At 44.7% G+C, this 18008-nt stretch overlaps 2 pseudogenes across 1 annotated transcript; both read left to right on the top strand.

Annotated features, from left to right (window-relative positions):
• The first annotated feature begins 8507 nt into the window (after positions 1–8507).
• LOC103698935 (flavonol sulfotransferase-like pseudogene) lies at positions 8508–9500 on the top strand (annotated as a pseudogene).
• Positions 9501–14463: 4963 nt separating this feature from the next.
• Positions 14464–15699, top strand: LOC120112007 (flavonol sulfotransferase-like pseudogene; annotated as a pseudogene). Its single transcript, XR_015972270.2, has one exon. The product of XR_015972270.2 is annotated as a flavonol sulfotransferase-like pseudogene (transcript).
• Positions 15700–18008: the final 2309 nt, after the last annotated feature.

Here is an 18008-nt window from a genome sequence, read left to right as displayed (position 1 = left end):
ACCTGGCCTAGCGCCAGAAGAATTTCAAGAGTCGGGAGTCAGCGAGACGCTACCAAGAGTTAAAAAGAAGAAGGACGAAAGTGAAATGAAGAAACTCTATTTGCATTAACTTTCATTGTTTCAGGGCCGAGACCCATACAACTTGGCAAAACGCCAACACACAAAGAAAAGAACAAAAATACAGAAGGTCAGCTTGGAGGAACCCCCGGGTCGAGAACGCCGGGCACGTCCGCAGGGGGTAGGGAGGCGGTTGGAGAATCAGCAGGCAATGACGCCTCGGTGACGCCAGAGGACGCCTGGCTGCCGAAGGGTCGCTCGTGCCCCAAAGGCGAATCGACGCCATTAAGGAAGGATGTCCGCCGAAATCCTCAGACTGCCAGGTCAGCAACAACCGCCATACGCCATAAAGAAGGCGGGGAGCTCGAAGCGCGCGCGCCTCTCCGAGGGATGGCGGCAATCTCGAAGCATCACTCCCTTCACCCGTTCCCCTTCTGGTTCCGGGCTCGGAAGTGGGGGGCTACTGTTACGGGGGAACTTAGCCACCATGCCCCACGTGACCGGCACGCGCGCCCAGAAAGACTACGGCAGCCCCTTGATCCAGCAATCCGACCCCGAGTCGGACATCTTCGGCTCCGCAGCCCGACCCCGAGTCGGCAGCCCCTTGATCCAGCAATCCGACCCCGAGTCGGACATCTTCGGCTCCGCAGCCCGACTCCGAGTCGGCTGCCCCTTGATCCAGCAATCCGACCCCGAGTCGGACATCTTCGTCTCCGCAGCCCGACCCCGAGTCGGACATCTCTCGACAACGACAGGCTATTCCCCAGAGGCACGCCGCAGCCTCCTGCTCCACTACTCCCTGCAACGGTTGTATCTGGCGCTGCTCCACGATCTCCTGTAACAGCCGTACAAGGCGGAGCTCCACTACGCCCTGTCATGGCCGTACCCAGCGCTGCCCCACGACGTCCTGTAACGGCCGTGTCAGTGGCAGCTCCATCGTGCCCCACGATGACGAACCCCCCTGAAAGACCCCCCAGCCTGGTATATATGCGGCTGGGGGGAGGAGGGGGGGAAAAGCGAGAACTTCCAGAGCATTCTCTTACTTGCTACTATTATCTCTCCTTCTCCTCCAATCTCCTCTGACTTGATCGTCGAAGGGCCCCCACTGCCCCAGTGGTGGTGCGAGGCTTGCTTGCAGGTTTCCCGGTGGAAGGTGGAGCACAATCAACACCAACCAAGGCAACTCAAACGGAACCCCGTTCACACCGCTGTGCCAATCGTTCTCGGTTTGGACCACCAGCAACAATGACTATGGAGGAATCCCCCTCAAGGTACACCCGTCCGGCCTCGAGCATCCGCCTCCCATAGGATATGCCCGCCCAAGCTGCCCAGAGCTCTGCCCCAGCAACCGTGAGACTTGTCGAGCCCCGCCCTCCCGCTGCAACCAAACTCCCAAAATGGTCTCGGATAACAAATCCAACCCCTCCCGACCTCCTGTCCGTCGCCACACTGCCATCAAAATTCACTTTAAGATAACCAAGGGGTGGGGGTATCCAAGAAACAACGGCAAACCGGGACGCTAAAACAGTACTGAGGGTACCTTAGATGTCCCTAGTTATCCCAAGTGAAGACACGGCAGTACAAGAAAAGATCTCCTCGGCCTGAAGCACAGCTCTCTCTACCACCATCCTCGCCGAGAACCTTCTGCCCTCGAACAGTCGAGCATTCCGGTCCAACCAGATGTGGTAAGCCAGGTATGCCCTAAGAATCCCCTCCTCCGCAAGCCTAGGGCTTCGCACCATGGCCCGCAGCAAGTGTATCAGATCCTGTGTCATCTCTACTAAGTGGGGGATAGGAGCAGGAGACGACCTCCATATCTCTCTAGCCCTAGGGCACTGCAGAAAAAAATGCCGAATGGTCTCCTCGGTATCGGACACACCTCGCACCCCTGAGGAACCCACATGCCCCGTTTGACTAGCACACTCCTGGTAGGAAGGCAGCCCCAAGCCACCTTCCAGATGAAGAGCGCCACCCGTGGATGAATCCGCATCCTCCAGATCCAACCTCCCTCAATCCGTCTAGCTTGCTCCCTACTGAAAAGAGTCTGTAGATCCCTAGCTCGCACCTGTGATCGGCCCGATGGCGCCTAGACCAACCTGTCAGACTCCCCCTTAAATGGCACCGGAAGACCCAAAATCATCTCTACCAGCTGCGCCCCAAACACCTCTCGTAACAACCCCTCCCTCCATCCGCCCTCATCTGGATCCAACAGGTCACTGACCCTCTAGCCCGCTAGTCGCACTAAATCCACCATGGTCGGCATACGGCTGATCGGCACAGCAGTCACCCAACAATCCTCCAAGATATCAATGGAGCGACCATCACCAATAGCCCATCTAATCTTCGATAGGACCACCCTTGCTCTGGCACACGTCTCCCGCCACACCAGAGAATGATGGCGGGCTGCTCTCACACCAGGAACCAAAGCTCCATACTTGGCCCTCATCAGTGAGGACCACATACTATCGGCTCCATGACATACCTAGCAACGTGGCGAGCCACTAATGCCTCCCTCTGTACCAGCAATGACTGCACCCCCAAACCTCCATGTCTAGTAGGCTGGCACACCACCTCCCATGCCAGCATGAATACCACCTCTACCGCCTTGCCTCCCCCAGATGAAATTTCTGACTAGCTGCTCAATGGACCTCAGAACTGACACTGGAATGAAGGAATGGGAAAGCAAATAAATGGGAATCGAAGAGAGTACTGACCGAGCCAAAGTAACCCTCCCCATCATAGATAGTGAGTGCATCTGCCAACCCTCCATCCTCTGCCTGATGCTAGCCTCCAAGTAGGAACAATCTCTCCCGCGCAATCGCCGGCCAGAGAGCGGGACCCCCAAGTATCTCATCGTACCATCATGCTCGCCCACCCCCAATATCTCGCTAATGGAGTATCTCACCTCCTATCTGGTCGACGGGCTAAAACAAACTGCGGATTTCGACCGTTGACCAGACATGGCACAGTAGTCCTGTAGAACCCTGCGCAGAGCCCGAGCATCCCGGTGTGTCGCACAAGCTAGCAACAGGCAGTCATCCGCGAAAAGCAAGTGGAAGATCGAAGGAGCATCCACCACTGGCCTGTAAGCCTTCAACTCCTAAGTAAGCACAGTCTGAAGCAGCGCTCTGGATAGTGCATCCGCGCAGATGATAAATAGAAGAGGGGATAGGGGACAGCCCTGTCGTAGCCCACCCGCAGACACAAAGTAGCGAGAAGGCGTGCCATTCACTAGAATGGCAAAGGGTGGAGTCCTGACACAACCATGATCCACCGAATCCACGCCTTAGGAAACCCAAACCCCTGCAAAGACCGATGAACAAACTCCCATCGCATCCTATCGTAGGCCCGCTCCATATCAAGCTTGACTCCCATCAAGCTTCTCCTCATCGGGGCCCTCTCCAAGTCAAACATGAACTCTTGGGCAATCATGACATTGTCGGAAATGCTCCGACCTCCTATGAAAGCTCCCTGCTTCGGACTAATCAACCTCGGTAGAATGTCCCGCAACCTGACGGCAAGGATCTTCGTCGTAGCCTTGTACATAGTGGTGCACATGCTAATAGGTCGAAAGTGACCCGGCTCAGAAGCATCCCGCCGTTTCGGTATAAGGGCAATGAAGGTCCGCTGCCAGTCCGATGACATCACTGCTGTAGTAAAAAACTGCTGTATGGCCGCCGTCACGTCCTGTCCCACTATCAACCAGTACCTCCGAAAGAACAACGGTAGAAATCCATCCGGCCCCGACGCCTTGTCCCCCTCAAGGGACCAAATCGCCTCCCGAATCTCCTCCACCGAAACCAGCCTGATCAATGCTGCAGTCTCCTCCTCCGACACCCTCGTCGCCGTCATCGATATCTCCACTCGGCCCCCCTCTCCTGAATGCTCTGTCCACCTCGCTCTGAAAAAGCACTCCATAATCCTTCGGATCATAGCAGGGTCATCTGACATCTGGCCATCCTCACTCCTGATAACTCTAATCCTATTCTGGTTTCTCCTGATCATCGTTGGAGGCCCACCAATCTGCAACAGATTGCCTTCATGGTACAAATGTGAAACTTTGAAAGCCCAAATGACCCACTTCAGCTGCACCATATCATCGAGAAGAGGTTTCATATGTTGCATATTATAACTAGTACCCTGCGTTCGGGGTATGACAGTAGTTGAGTCCTCTTATGAGCCACACTCGAGTAGCTTTGCATTGAAAAACTACTCGGCGGAGGCCTTATTAAGCCGTTGCTAACTCAGCCCAAGGGACAGGGCAAGTTGAAGTTTTCCTTCCCCCTACATATATTAAGGACCCATAAGAATCCCCAATAATGTATCTGGCTTCCGCCAGCTTACGGCTGGCCGAGCTATGGAAGTTAACCCTCAGGAAGGTTACTCCAGACTGAAGCTAATCATGGGCTGAGCTTGAGTGGAGAAAATATCAAATACTATATATGCATCTGGCCCAAAGTCTAATTAAAAATAAATAAAGTTTAGACCCGAAGTCCATGATCAGCTATACTCCAAAGCCTCAGACCAGAATCCAAAGTTTTAAGATCTTGGCTCTGCCTAACGTCTTAATACCAAATATTAAACTATCGGGTTATACTTTCTGGTGGGACCATAGGATTCGAAAAAATCTCAGATTTCTACTTTACCAAATTAGCCAAGCTGTATTGGCCAAAATTGCGTTGATCCCCTACTCCACCTGGGAATTGGATAAGTATTCAACCAATTCCAGCGGAGAGTTAGGGATAATGTGGATTTTAACCTAGCCCAATAGTAACACATGTTTGCAATCTCCAGGATGGTCGTGACAGATGTCACACTATTGAAAATATTGACGTTCTTTGCTTCTTTAATAATCGGATATCAACCTTGACAAGTACTTGGCACGTGAAGTATCCATGATTGTGCCTTGTTTCAAAAGAAAAGACAAAAAAGATATGGCTAAAATATGACAAGCTGGAAACCATAGTATCTCACTCTCCCTCTCTCTCTCGATGAGATCCATTAGAATGAATGGTCGTATGAGATTCGACTAATTGATGAAGAGTAAATGGAAAATAGATTTGATTTGAAGTGAAATATATTTTTTTTGACAATTATATATAGGCATAACAACAACTCTTTCATCACCTTTCATCACTGTACATTTCACATATTTATTTTTTAATTTTGTATGGCACAATAATACAAATTTTTAATAAATAAAAAAGAAAGAAAAAAGTTTCGCCGACCTTATCTACCGATGAAAGAAAAAAGATAATTTAATTTTTTACAGAACTAATCCAGCCAAAAAAATGGGTATACATTTCAAAAAAATAATTTATTTTTTTAAAATAACTATAATAATGTTTTAAAGCGCCATTATAAAAAGTTAAACTCGGATTTCAGCGACGCTTTTAAGCATCACTAAAAAGCATTCCTAGAAATTAATCCTTTTGTGACGCTTTTAAAAGCATCGGCAAATTTTTTCTCTCACACATTTCTGGCACTTTTGCAACGTTTTGAAAAACATCGGCAGAGAAATTATCGATGCTTATAAGTGTCGGTATAGACTCTAAAAGGCGTCAGAAAAATTCATTCATTTTTGTTGTAGCGAGGGGAGATAACTCTCCAGCATGAGTCGTCTTTCAGAAAAAGCAAGGTTGGAGATTGGGCAAATCATTTGGGTCGTGAAATGGGGGAGAAGTTGGACCGAATTGTCCAAGAGAAGCTGGCTGGATCCGGTCTGACCTTGCAAGAGTCGTGACTTGTTAGAGACGCTTGGCTGTGCCCACCATGCATGCCTCCAAAAAAGTTCTCCAGCCTCCTGGATCTGGATCTACGAAAAGATGAAGAAGTCGAGCTAGAAGATGGGGTGGCAGCTCAATATTCATCTCTTTTTCATGTATCGCATCTAATCCCATAAAGCATTAAAGCTGTGCTTCCCTTCCCTTCTGTACTGCAGATCGAGTTGACAGGATTCCACAGGAATGGCCCAATTACACCTCATGCTTCCATGGCGTAGCACCCGCCAATTAAAAGACTGATCACCTAAGTCATAATAAGTTGCACTCGCAGGGTAATCATGGTATATGAAGGGTTTGTTTGAAAAATTTAGCAGAATTGGACTGAATTTCTTATAGAATTATGGATTACACAGTCTATTTAAGTAACACCCATATCAACTAAATTTTTTTAGAGCCCAAATTCTATAGAAAGAAAAAAAAAAATCTTTATAGATTAATTTTTTTAATTCTCCAATTCATTAGGCCTATAGATGGGATACAGGCTAAAACTAGGACATTTCTTCTATGCAAACTAATATGCCCGATTTCTATAGAAAATTCAGCCTAATACTACGGAATTTTTTAAGTAGATCCTAAAAGAAATCCGCAATGTCAAGATGGTATGTTAAATGAAAATGGTGGACATCAAAGTGATGAAAACTCAACATGTGGTTAATCTAAAGGGAAAAAAAAAAGAGGAGGGTAAGGGTACCCCACCAAAAGAGCCGACGATCTCATGCCCTCATTTCCTAATGGGAAGGATGCTATCTCCCGGCAGGAATATATCAATAATAATGGCTTTTGTATCCTTCCTTATGTCATGGCCATCCATGACCATAGAAGGATGTTTACTTCTTGCCCGAGCCCCAAGGAAGGATTCATACAGCAGAATCGTAAATAAACAAGCTGGCTAGAAACAAGTTCACATCTTTCCCCTTACTTGTTGCCTATCCCATCATCCACGATATTAAATAGCATAACAAGGCCATCCATTTGATGAGCTTACCTTCAAATATGGAAAAACACGCCAATGGTTGGTAGTGGATACTTATTATCATGCCGACTCTTTTCAATATGATGTTTTGCATATTTTATAAAAAAAGCATCCACTTATTAGCTATATTCTCTTTCCAATGTAGTTAATTAGCCAATCCCCTAGGAACCAACTTCTTATCTCAATGCTTTCTTAGGCAGCAAGAATTATCGAGTTGGAGTATCTTTTAAGTCTTTTGACTAATTCCACCCCAGAATAAATATAACATGATATAACATGCACCACAATAGGCAACCTGGCCCATGTAGCAGAATTTAATTAAGTGGCAAAAAAATAGTAGATCATTTTTATTTCAATAAAAGAAACGATTGAAATGCTAAGATAAGAAGCCAATTATTTTCATTCTTGAAACTTCCAGCACTAAGTTTCTCAGAATTTGGAAAAAATCACACTTTTGGAGAACAGAGTAGTAAAAATTTCGTTCACAAAACATATTATTACCATGATTAGTTGATTTCGTTCACAAAACATATTATTATTTATTTATTAGTTATATATTTTTTTCAATGTAGTTAGGTAGCCAATCTCCTTCAATATGCAGGAACGAGCTTCTTATTTAAAGGCTTTCTTAGACGGCAATGATTATGCGCTTGGGTTGTTCGCTGCTAGAATAGAAATAATATTTTGTAACATGCACCACAATAAATAACTCGGCCCGTGCTGCAGACTTTAATTAAATAGTCAAAAAAAGAAGAAGTAGATCATCTTCTTATGAGTATCGAGTAAATAAATACATAAAAGATTAAAAGAGACACCAAACAAATAAAGCCGTCTTCCGCCATCATCGGCCCTCCGGTCCACCGCTTTCTCCTCCATTCCCGCGACTTTCTAGAGGTCGCCTTCCCGTTCTTCTAAGCAGCCTTCGTCTGCTCCCCGCCGACCAGATAAAACAGAAAATATTATATCAAAATAAAAGAAATGATTCAAACGTGAGGATAATAAGCTGATCGTCTTCGTTTTTGAAACTTCTAACACTCAATTTTTCGAAATTCAGGAAAAATCACGTCTTTTGGAGAACGGAATGGTAAAAATTCGATCGTTTTGATTTGGATACCATGGGCAAAGGAAGTTTTAGCTGGAAAGGGGAAGGCTTGACGTCGCGCGACGATCATCCTCCTCCTTAAACTTTGATTACTTGTTCTTGAACTTCTGAAAGTCAGCCTCCAAGACGTCGCAATCTCTACCATGGGCTGGTACGTTTGTCTCATACCTCTTCTTCGCCGCTCTGTTCTTTCTGAAATCCGACCACAATCCGACCACAAGTAGCCGACAATCATCCATCGAGACCACCGAGAGTGAGAAAGAGAAGACGAGGGAGAGATCCCATCGAAGGAGGGATGCTCTACCCAAAAAATAAAAAATAAGGGTGAAAAATTCTGAAACGGGATTACAATATTACATGCCACGCAAAAAAAAAAAAAAAAAAAGGCCCGGGGACAGGCCGTGCGTCTCCCTCCACCATACTCAAAAAAAAAAACGATCAATTCCATCAAATCAGACCCCACCTGATGGCGCAAGTAATAATATTCTGTCCCATTCTTTAACTTCATATATAGAGCCGTATCGCTGGCATTGTAGCTGCAGAGAGGGCGATCCAGTGTCTCGACCAGGAAAACCAACAGCCCCAGAGTCTAATGGATTTTTCTCTTCCTTCCAATCCTCAAGGGAATCCTCAAGAGGGGAGAGGCGAAGTCTCCACCAAGGAGCACAACGATCACCTATCCTCGCTGCCAAGGCAAAGAGGATTTCTACGTCCCATCAGAATGTACAAAGGGTTTTGGGTCACTGAAAGTTTGCTTCCCCGCGTGTTGGCCCTCCAAGATCACTTCAAGCCTCGTCCCTCCGACCTCATCCTCGTCACCCAGCCCAAATCCGGCACCACCTGGCTTAAAGCCCTCTTGTTCGCTATCATGAACCGCACCAACTACACCTTTGCTCAACACCCTCTCCTCACCCGCAACCCCCATGAGTGTGTGCCCTTCTTAGAGATCCCCTTTCGCAATCGATTCTCCGATCTGGAGGCGATCCCTCCGCCGAGGCTCCTCGCCACGCACTTGCCTTACTCCATATTGGCGTCCTCTGTGGCTGACTGCGGTTGCCGGCTAGTTTATCTATGTCGAGACCCCAAGGATGTGGTGGTCTCGCTGTGGCACTTCGCGCGTAAGGACAGGCCCGACATGCGTCTGAGCGAAGCCTTCGAGTCGTTTTGCGACGGGGTCTCGTTGTCCGGGCCGATCTGGGATCATATCCTCGAGTACTGGAGGGAGAGCCTGAGGAGGTCCGAGAAGGTGCTGTTCTTGAAGTACGAGGAGATGATGGCCGAGCCGGTGGGGAACGTGAGAAGGCTTGCGGAATTCGTGGGGCGTCCCTTCTCGGAGGAGGAGGAGAAGGATGGGGTGGCGGAGGAGATTGTACAACTGTGCCGTTTTGAGAAGCTCAGCAGTTCGGAGGTGAATAAAAAAGGCATATACGAAGCAGGGGAGATAACTCTGCCGCATGAGTCGTTTTTCAGAAAAGGCCAGGTTGGAGATTGGACAAATCATTTGAGTCGTGAAATGGGGGAGAAGTTGGACCGAATTGTCCAAGAGAAGCTGGCTGGATCCGGTCTGAGCTTCCAAGCATCGTGAATTCTCAGAGACGCTTAGCTGTGCCCACTATGCATGCATGCAAAAAAATTCTCCAGCCCACTGATGATGGGGTGGCAGCTCAATATTTATCTCTTTTTCATGTATCCCATCTAAAGCAAGCTGTGCTTCCCTTCTGTCCGTGTGCAGCCATCTTCTTACTTATTCAAGATGCCTTTTCATGCAGCAAGGATCGTCTAGTTTGAGATTAATATTTAAATATGAATCTTAAAATAAGTTATTAAACTAGCTAGTTCTCAAACTGATGTGGTGAATGGTTGCAATGATTTGTTTGGGGTAGGCATGAGTGACGGACGTACAGGAGGTTGTGCCATTCATTGGTGCAGTATGATTGGAAATCTGTCTGGTGGGTAACTAGTTTGAGCTATGCTTGGAACGGATGTAAAGTAGAACCATCATCAATGATGTAAAGTAGAACCATCATCAATTTTCTTGCCTTTGTTTTATTTTTTATTTCGTTACTCTTTATCTTAGTTTTAGATAAAATTCAACTTTCTTGGCAACCCTTATCCTTATCCTTTTCTTGATAATATCTTAAGATTTCCAAGAGTTGAATTTTAAAATCTTTCACGAGGGATGCAATATTTGCCATACCGAAATGGAACATATATACTTCAGATCGAGTTGACAAGGTTCTACGAGAATGGCCCAATTACACTTGATGCTTCCTTGGCGTAGCCCCCGACAATTACAAGACCAATCCCATAAGTCATAGGCCCTGTTTGAGGGAGCTGTTGGCAGTAGAGCTGTTGGAAGTAGAGCTGTTAGAAGTAGAGCTGTTGGAAGTAGAGCTTTTATAAAAAGCTGTTTGCTGTTTGGTAACTACATTTCTAAAGTGCTGTGGCACTTTAACATTTGTTTGGTAAACAAACTGAGAAAGTACTTTTGTATGACAAAATGACCATAAAGGACATCATTAGTATTATACAATAGTGCATAATAAAATATAATATATATTAATACATAAATATATGATATAGTATAATATTAATGTAATGTAACATAATATTATTATAATATAGTACTATAACATTGTATACTATAGGATAATAATTTAAAATAATATTAAATTATTTAACATAACATAATATTATATTATATTATATTTATAGTATAATACAATAATAAATGTATAAAATATTATAATTATTAGTATAAATTAATTTTTTACTCTTTTCATGACCATTTATTTCTCTAACAAATTTTCTAACTAGGTGAAAAAATTGGTTAAATAATTACTAATATTTTTATTTATTTATTTATTTATTATTTTATTTCATTGAAATATATTTATTTATTATTTTATTTATTTATTTATTCATTCATTTATATACATATTTATTTATTTATTTATTTTTCTTTATTTTTTTTTCCTTTTCTTTTTTTTCTTCTCTTTTTTTTCTTTCCTTTTCTTCTTTTTTTTTTCTTTTCTTTTTTCTTCTCTTCTTCTCCTTCCTTCCTCTCTTTCCTTCTTCTCCTTTCTTCTTCTCCCGCGAAGCCGGCGGCGCCGGAAGGGGGACCGGGCCGCGGGAGGGGGGCCGGGATGGCGGGCCGCGGCGGCCGCGGGAGGAGGGGGGCTCGGGACGGGGCCGGGACACTCGGGAGGGGGCCGGGACGGCGGGCCCCGACGGCCGCGGGGGGAGGGGGGGCTCGGGAGGGGGCCGGGACGGCGGGCCCCGACGGCCGCGGGGGGAGGGGGGCTCGGGAGGCAGCCGGGACGGCGTGCCGCGGCGACCGCGGGGGAGGGGGGGCTCGGGAGGGGCCCGGGACGGCGGGCCCCGACGACCGCGGGGGAGGGGGGCTCGGGAGAGGGCCGGGACGGCGTGCCGCGGCGACCGTGGGGGAGGGAGGGCCTCGGGAGGGGGCCGAGACGGCGGGCCGGCCGGGGAGGCAGCGGCCATGGCGGCCCCTTCTTCCCCTTCCTTTTTTTTTTTTTGGCTGTGTGGTGGGTCGCAGCGGCGGGGGGCTCGGGTGGGGGCTGGGGGGCGCGGCCACGGGTGGCCGGCGTGGTGGCTGCCTCCCAAAAAAAAAAAAAAAAAGAGGAGGGCCGACGGCATTGAGGAGAAGGAGATAGAGAGGAAGAGAGAGAGAGAGAGGGGGGGATGGTGAGAGAGAAAGAGGCGGTGGGATTGAGATTTTTGGGAGGAAAAATAAACTTTTAAATGGGGGTATTTTGGTCAAAAATACAGCTTCCCGACAAAGCTGAAAACAGCGTTTTCGGAAAGCTCCAAAATTGAGCTTCTGCCAAAAAGCTGTTTTCAGCTTCCCGCAAAAGCTGAAACAGCTTCTTGGAAATTTTGCCAAACACACTTTTTTTCCTAAAAGTACTTTTGGAGGGCCAGAAAGTGCTTTTTGGCCCTCCAAAAGCTCCCCCAAACAGGGCCATAGTAAGTTGCGCTCTCGCCGGGTAATGATGGTATACTAAGAATTTGTTTGAAAAATCTAGTTGAATTGGACCGAAATTTTTGTAGAATTATAGATTATATAGTCTATTTAAGTAAGACCAATATCAAATCATTTTTTCTTCAGCCCAAATTCTATAGGAACAATATATATATATATATATATATATATATAGCTCCCCCCTGCATATATTAAGGACCCATAAGAATCCCTAATAATGTATGTGGCTCCCGCCACCTCATGGCTGACCAAGCTATGGAAGTTAACTCTCGGAAAGGTTACTCCAGACTAAAGCTAATCGTGGGCCAAGTTTGGTTACAGAAATTTCAAATTTTATATATAGACCTGGCCCAAAGTTTGATTAAAAATAAATAAAGGTTAGGCCCGAAGTCCATATCCAAAGTTTTAAGATCTTGGCTCTGCCTAATATCTGAATACCATCTATCAACCTGTCGGGTCATACTTTTTAGTGGGACTATAGGATTCGGAAAAATTCTCAGATATCTACTTTACTAAATAAGCCAAGCTGGATAGGCCAAGCTGGCTTTAATCCCTGCTCCACTTGGGAATTGGATAAGTACTCAACCAATTTCAGCAGAAAATTAGGGATAAGGTGCAACCAATTGTTGATTTCAGCCTGGCCTAGTAGTAACGACATGTCCGCAATCTCCAGGTTGGTCATGATAGATGCCACACTTTTGAAAATGTTGATGTTCTTGGCTTCTTTCATGAATGGATATCAACTTGGACAAATATTTGTACTTTGTGGTCAAAAGAAAAGACAAAAAGATGTGGTTAAAATATGACAAGTTGGGAACCAGAGTGAATCCTGCGATCTACCTCTCCCCTACCTCTCTCTCTCTCTCTCTCTCTCTCTCTCTCTCTCTCTCTCTTTTGATGAGATCCATTATAATGAATGGCACTATGAGATTCAACTAATTGATTATAATAAACGGAAAATGGATTTGATTCGAATTGAAATATATCTTTTGACAATTATATGTAGTCATGACCATCGCTATCCAACCTCCTCTCGAAAAACTCTTTCATCACTTTTCATCATTGTACATTTCAAATATTTATTTTTTAGAAGAGCTATTATTTTATATGGTACAAGAATATAAATTTTTAATTGATAAATAAAAACAGTTTTTTTAAATTAAAGGTGCAAGTTGACCTATTAGTAATTTAATAGTTGGGATGCCATCAAGGGTAATTTTTTTAAAAGAAAAAAGGAAAAATATTCAGCAAAACCATTAACTTCCATGGAGGTTGTGATTGTTTTGAAACTTCTAGCAGTCAGTTTTTCAAAATTTTAAAAAAATCACATCTTCAGACAATATCCACTTATTAGCTATATTTCCTTTCCAATGTAATTAGGTAGCCAATCTCCTTCAATATATAGGAACCAGCTTCTTATATAAAGGCTTTCATAGACAGCAAGGATTATCAAGTTTGAGTCCTAACATCTGAATACCATCCATCAACATGTCGGATTATACTTTCTGGTGGGACTGTAGGATTCAGAAAAATTCTCAGATATCTACTTTATCAAATAAGCCAAGTTGTATAAGCCAAGATGGCTTTAATTTTCTATTCCGCCTTGGAATTGGATAGATACTCAACCAATTTCAGCAGAGAATTAGAGATTTGGTGCAACCAAATGTTGATTTCAGCCTAGCCTAGTAGTAACGACATGTTCGGAATCTTCATGTTGGTCATTACAGATGTCATACTTTTGAAAATGTTGATGTTCTTAGCTTCTTTCATGAATGAATATCAACCTTGACAAGTACTTGGCACGTGAAGTATCATGATTGTACTTTGTGGTCAAAAGAAAAGACAAAAAGATGTGGTTATAATATGATAAGTTGGAAACCAGAGTGAGTCCCACGATCCACCTCCCCCCATCTCTCTCTCTCTCTCTCTCTCTCTCTCTCTCTCTCTCTTGATGAGATCCATTAGAATGAATGGCACTATGAGATTCAACTAATTAATTGATGAAAAATAAATAGAAAATGGATTTGATTCGAATTGAAATATATTTTTTGACAATTATATATGGTCATGACCATCGCTATCCAACCTCCTCTCGAACAACTCTTTTATCACTTTTCATCATTGTACATTTCAAATATTTATTTTTTAGAAAAACTATAACTTTGTATGGTACAATAATACAAATTTTTAATTGATAAATAAAAATAGTTTTTTAAACTTAAAGGTGCGAGCTAATCTATTGATAACTTAATAATTGTGATGCCATCAAGAGTAAATTTTTTTTAAATAAAGTATTCATCAAAATAATTAACTTTTATGAAGATTGTGGTTGTTTTGAAGCTTCTAACACTAAGTTTTTCATTATTCGAAAAAAATTACATCCTCAGAGAACGGAATGGTAAAAATTCTGTTCACAAAACATATTATTACCACGATTAAATGATTACCTATCTTTCACAAAATAGTGGATACACGAACATCCACTTATTAGCTATATTTTTTTTCCAATGTAATTAGGTAGCAACCAGCTTCTTATATAAAGGCTTTCTTAGACTGCAAGGATTATCAAGTTTGAGTCCAATGGATTTTTCTCTTCCTTCCAATCCTCAAGAGAATCCTCAAGAGGAGAGAGGCGAAGTCTCCACCAAGGAGCACAGCGATCGCCTATCCTCTTTACCAAAGCAAAGAGGATTTCTACGTCCGCTCGGAATGTACAAAGGGTTTTGGGTCCATGAAAGTTCGCTTCCACGCGTGATGGCCCTCCAAGATCATTTCAAGCCTCGTCCCTCCGACCTCATCCTCGTCACCCCGCCCAAATCCGGCACCACTTGGCTTAAAGCACTCCTGTTCGCTATCATGAACCGCACCAAGTACACCTTCGCTCAACACCCTCTGCTCACCCGCAACCCCCACGAGTGTGTACCCTTCTTAGAGATCCTCTTTCGCGATCAAATCTCCGACCTGGAGGCGATCCCTCCGCCGAGGCTCCTCGCCACGCACTTGCCTTACTCCATATTGCCGACCTCTGTGGCTGACTGCGGTTGCCGGCTAGTTTATCTATGTCGAGACCCCAAGGATGTGGTGGTCTCGCTGTGGCACTTCGCGCGTAAGGACAGGCCCGACATGGGTCTGAGCGAAGCCTTCGAGTTGTTTTGCGACGGGGTCTCCTTGTCCGGGCCGATCTGGGATCATATCCTCGAGTACTGGAGGGAGAGCCTGAGGAGGTCTGAGAAGGTGCTGTTCTTGAAGTACGAGGAGATGATGGCCGAGCCGGTGGGGAACGTGAGAAGGCTAGCGGAATTCGTGGGGCGTCCCTTCTCGGAGGAGGAGGAGAAGGATGGGGTGGTGGAGGAGATTGTACAACTGTGCAGTTTTGAGAAGCTCAGCAGTTCGGAGGTGAATAAAAAAGGTTCATACGAATTAGGGGGGTTAACTCTGCCGCGTGAGTCGTTTTTCAGAAAAGGCAAGGTTGGAGATTGGGCAAATCATATGAGTCGTGAAATGGGGGAGAAGTTGGACCGAATTGTCCAAGAGAAGATGGCTGGATCCGGTCTGAGCTTCCAAGCATCGTGAATTCTCAGAGACGCTTGGCTGTGCCCACCATGTATGCATGCATGCAAAAAAATTCTCTAGCCTACTAATAATGGGGTGGCAGCTCAATATTCATCTCTTTTCATGTATTCCATCTAATCCCATAAAGCATTAAAGCTGTGGCTCCCTTCTGTACGTGTGCGACCATCTTCTTACTTATTCAAGATGCCTTCTCATGCAGCAAGAATCGTCTAGTTTGAGATTAATATTTGAATATGAATCTTAAAATAAGTTATTAAACTAGCTAGTTCTCAAACTGATGTGGTGAAAGGTTGCTATGATTTGTTTGCATGGGGGTGGGCATGAGTGACAGACAATTATATGTTGTGCCATTCATGGGTGCCGTACGATTGGAAATCTGTCTCCGTAACTAGTTTGAGCTATTTATGGAACGGATGTAAGGTAGAACCATCATCAATTTTCTGGCCTATGCTTTCATATTTTATTTTGTTATCTTAATTTTAGATAAAAATCAACTTCTTTGGCAATCTTAAAATATTATCAAGAATTCTGGCCGCCTTCTTCCTCTAAACATTCAGAGGAGCATTAGGCTGCAAGCAAAGGATAAGAACTTACAGGCCATGCATCAGAGCTCGGAGTCTCCGGTGTTTCGTCAGGAGGCTGTTCGAGCGAGCTGCACTGCCTAGCAGATCTGGCTGGCTAAGGATGCTTGCACTTTCGGCGAACGACGTATGTTGCCGTGATTTGTGGTCGAGAGTGCCCGCGTTCAGGCGGCAGAGCTGTGTTACACCATTCCTGTTGGAGGGATCTTGATAGCTCGGGACATCTGGAGCTCTCACTCTGCTTCGACAGTATCCCGTACTGTGTTCTTCACCTGGGAGCCTCCACCTCCGAGTTTCCTAAAGGTCAACTTTGATGGTTCTGTCCTGGATGGTGGCACGAAGGGAGGCGCGGGTTTTGTTATTCGGGACCCGTCTGCCAGAGTTGTGGCTGCCGGCGGTAGTCAGTTGTTTGACACTTCGGTTCCGAGTGCGGAGCTGAGAGCAGCCTGGGCGGGCCTTCGCCATGCCCGGTGCGTCTTACAGGCTAGGTTCATCATCCTGGAGGGTGATTCAGCCACCGTCATCAGTTGGATCTAGGAGGATCCAAGGGGTGGCGGTAGTGACCATCCCTTGCTCCGTGACATTTGGGCTATGGCGAGGGATGGATGGGCCTTTCAGGCCAAGCATATTTACCGTAAAGGCAATGGTGCTGCGGATTGGGTGGAGATTGGGTGGCTGCGTATGCAGCTTCTCATTCCGAAGGCACCTTGTGGACTGGTGATGGGAGTTGCTTTTGGCGCTCCGAGGTATCCTATTTTTTGATTTTATTGGGTGTATCCGTTTCCGTCATATTTGATTTATCCGTTTTAGCGGAAAAAAAAAAAAAAAAAAAAAAAAAAAAAAAAAAAAAAAAAAAAAAAAAAAAAAAAAAAAAAAAAAAAAAGGGATAAGGATTGCCATGTCTCCCATCTCAGATGGGGCTCATGCCCCTGGAGTTTTGTCAGATGGTCCAAAGTTTTGTCTCCGCCTTTAAATGAAGGGAGTCCGGTTCAACTTATTAGGAGAATTTGTGCTGGCAAGGGGTTGGTTGAGTGTCAGAGTTGCTTAGTCTATAATATACGGGCCCAGATAACATTTATTGTAGCGGACGCTCCAAAGCGTGTAATAAATGTTTGTGGGGTCACAAAATCTTTCACGAGGGATGCAATATTTGCCATGCCTTAGTTGTTATTTGTCACTTCAGATCCAGCTGACAGGATTCTACAGGATGCTTCCCTGCCGTAGGCCCCGACAATTAAAAGATGAAACACCTAAGTCATAATAAGTTGTGCTCGCCGGGTCATCATGGTATACTAAGGGTTTTGTTTGAAAAATCTAATAAAATTGAACTGAATTTATTATAGAACCATAGATTACATAGTATATTTAAGTAAGCCACGTATCAAACTCAATTCTTCGCCGGCCCAAATTCTGTGGGGAGAAAAAAAAAGATTTATATAGGTTTTTTTAATTCAATAGGTCTATAGATTGGATATTTGGATCAGGCCAAAACTAGGATATTCCTTTAGAAGAAAACGGGTTGATTCTATGATTAAACAAAGAGAGGCTCACCGAGCGGCGAAATAGATTGAAAAGAAAAAGTCCGAGGGTTTTGTTTGGGAGAAAGGAAGATGCAATTCCCGTCCTCTTTGACAATTTCTTAGTTCAACAATTTCTTCGGTTTATTTTTCTTTTCGTGCGTGGATCAATCCGATCTGACATTATCAAAAAATTTCATCTGAGTTTTGGAAGATTCGATTTTATATTTGGTTTTCATGTTTTGTTTTTTAAAGTTTCTTTTTGATCGTGTTGTCCTCTCAACATTTTCAAAAAAAAAAAGAAGGAATTTATGCATTGATCGTATTAATTTTGCCGTGGCTTTTCCTACGGAGGCGGTTGACCTCCGCTATGTACTTTACTTCCTTCCTATTTGGGGCAGTTAAATTTAGACCCC

Source organism: Phoenix dactylifera, chromosome 12 (assembly GCF_051530095.1).
Source record: "Phoenix dactylifera cultivar Ajwa chromosome 12, Ajwa_hap1_PhDact_Kaust_v1.1, whole genome shotgun sequence".
NCBI classification, from domain to species: Eukaryota; Viridiplantae; Streptophyta; class Magnoliopsida; order Arecales; family Arecaceae; genus Phoenix; species Phoenix dactylifera.
This window is presented reverse-complemented; position numbering and strand designations above follow the sequence as displayed.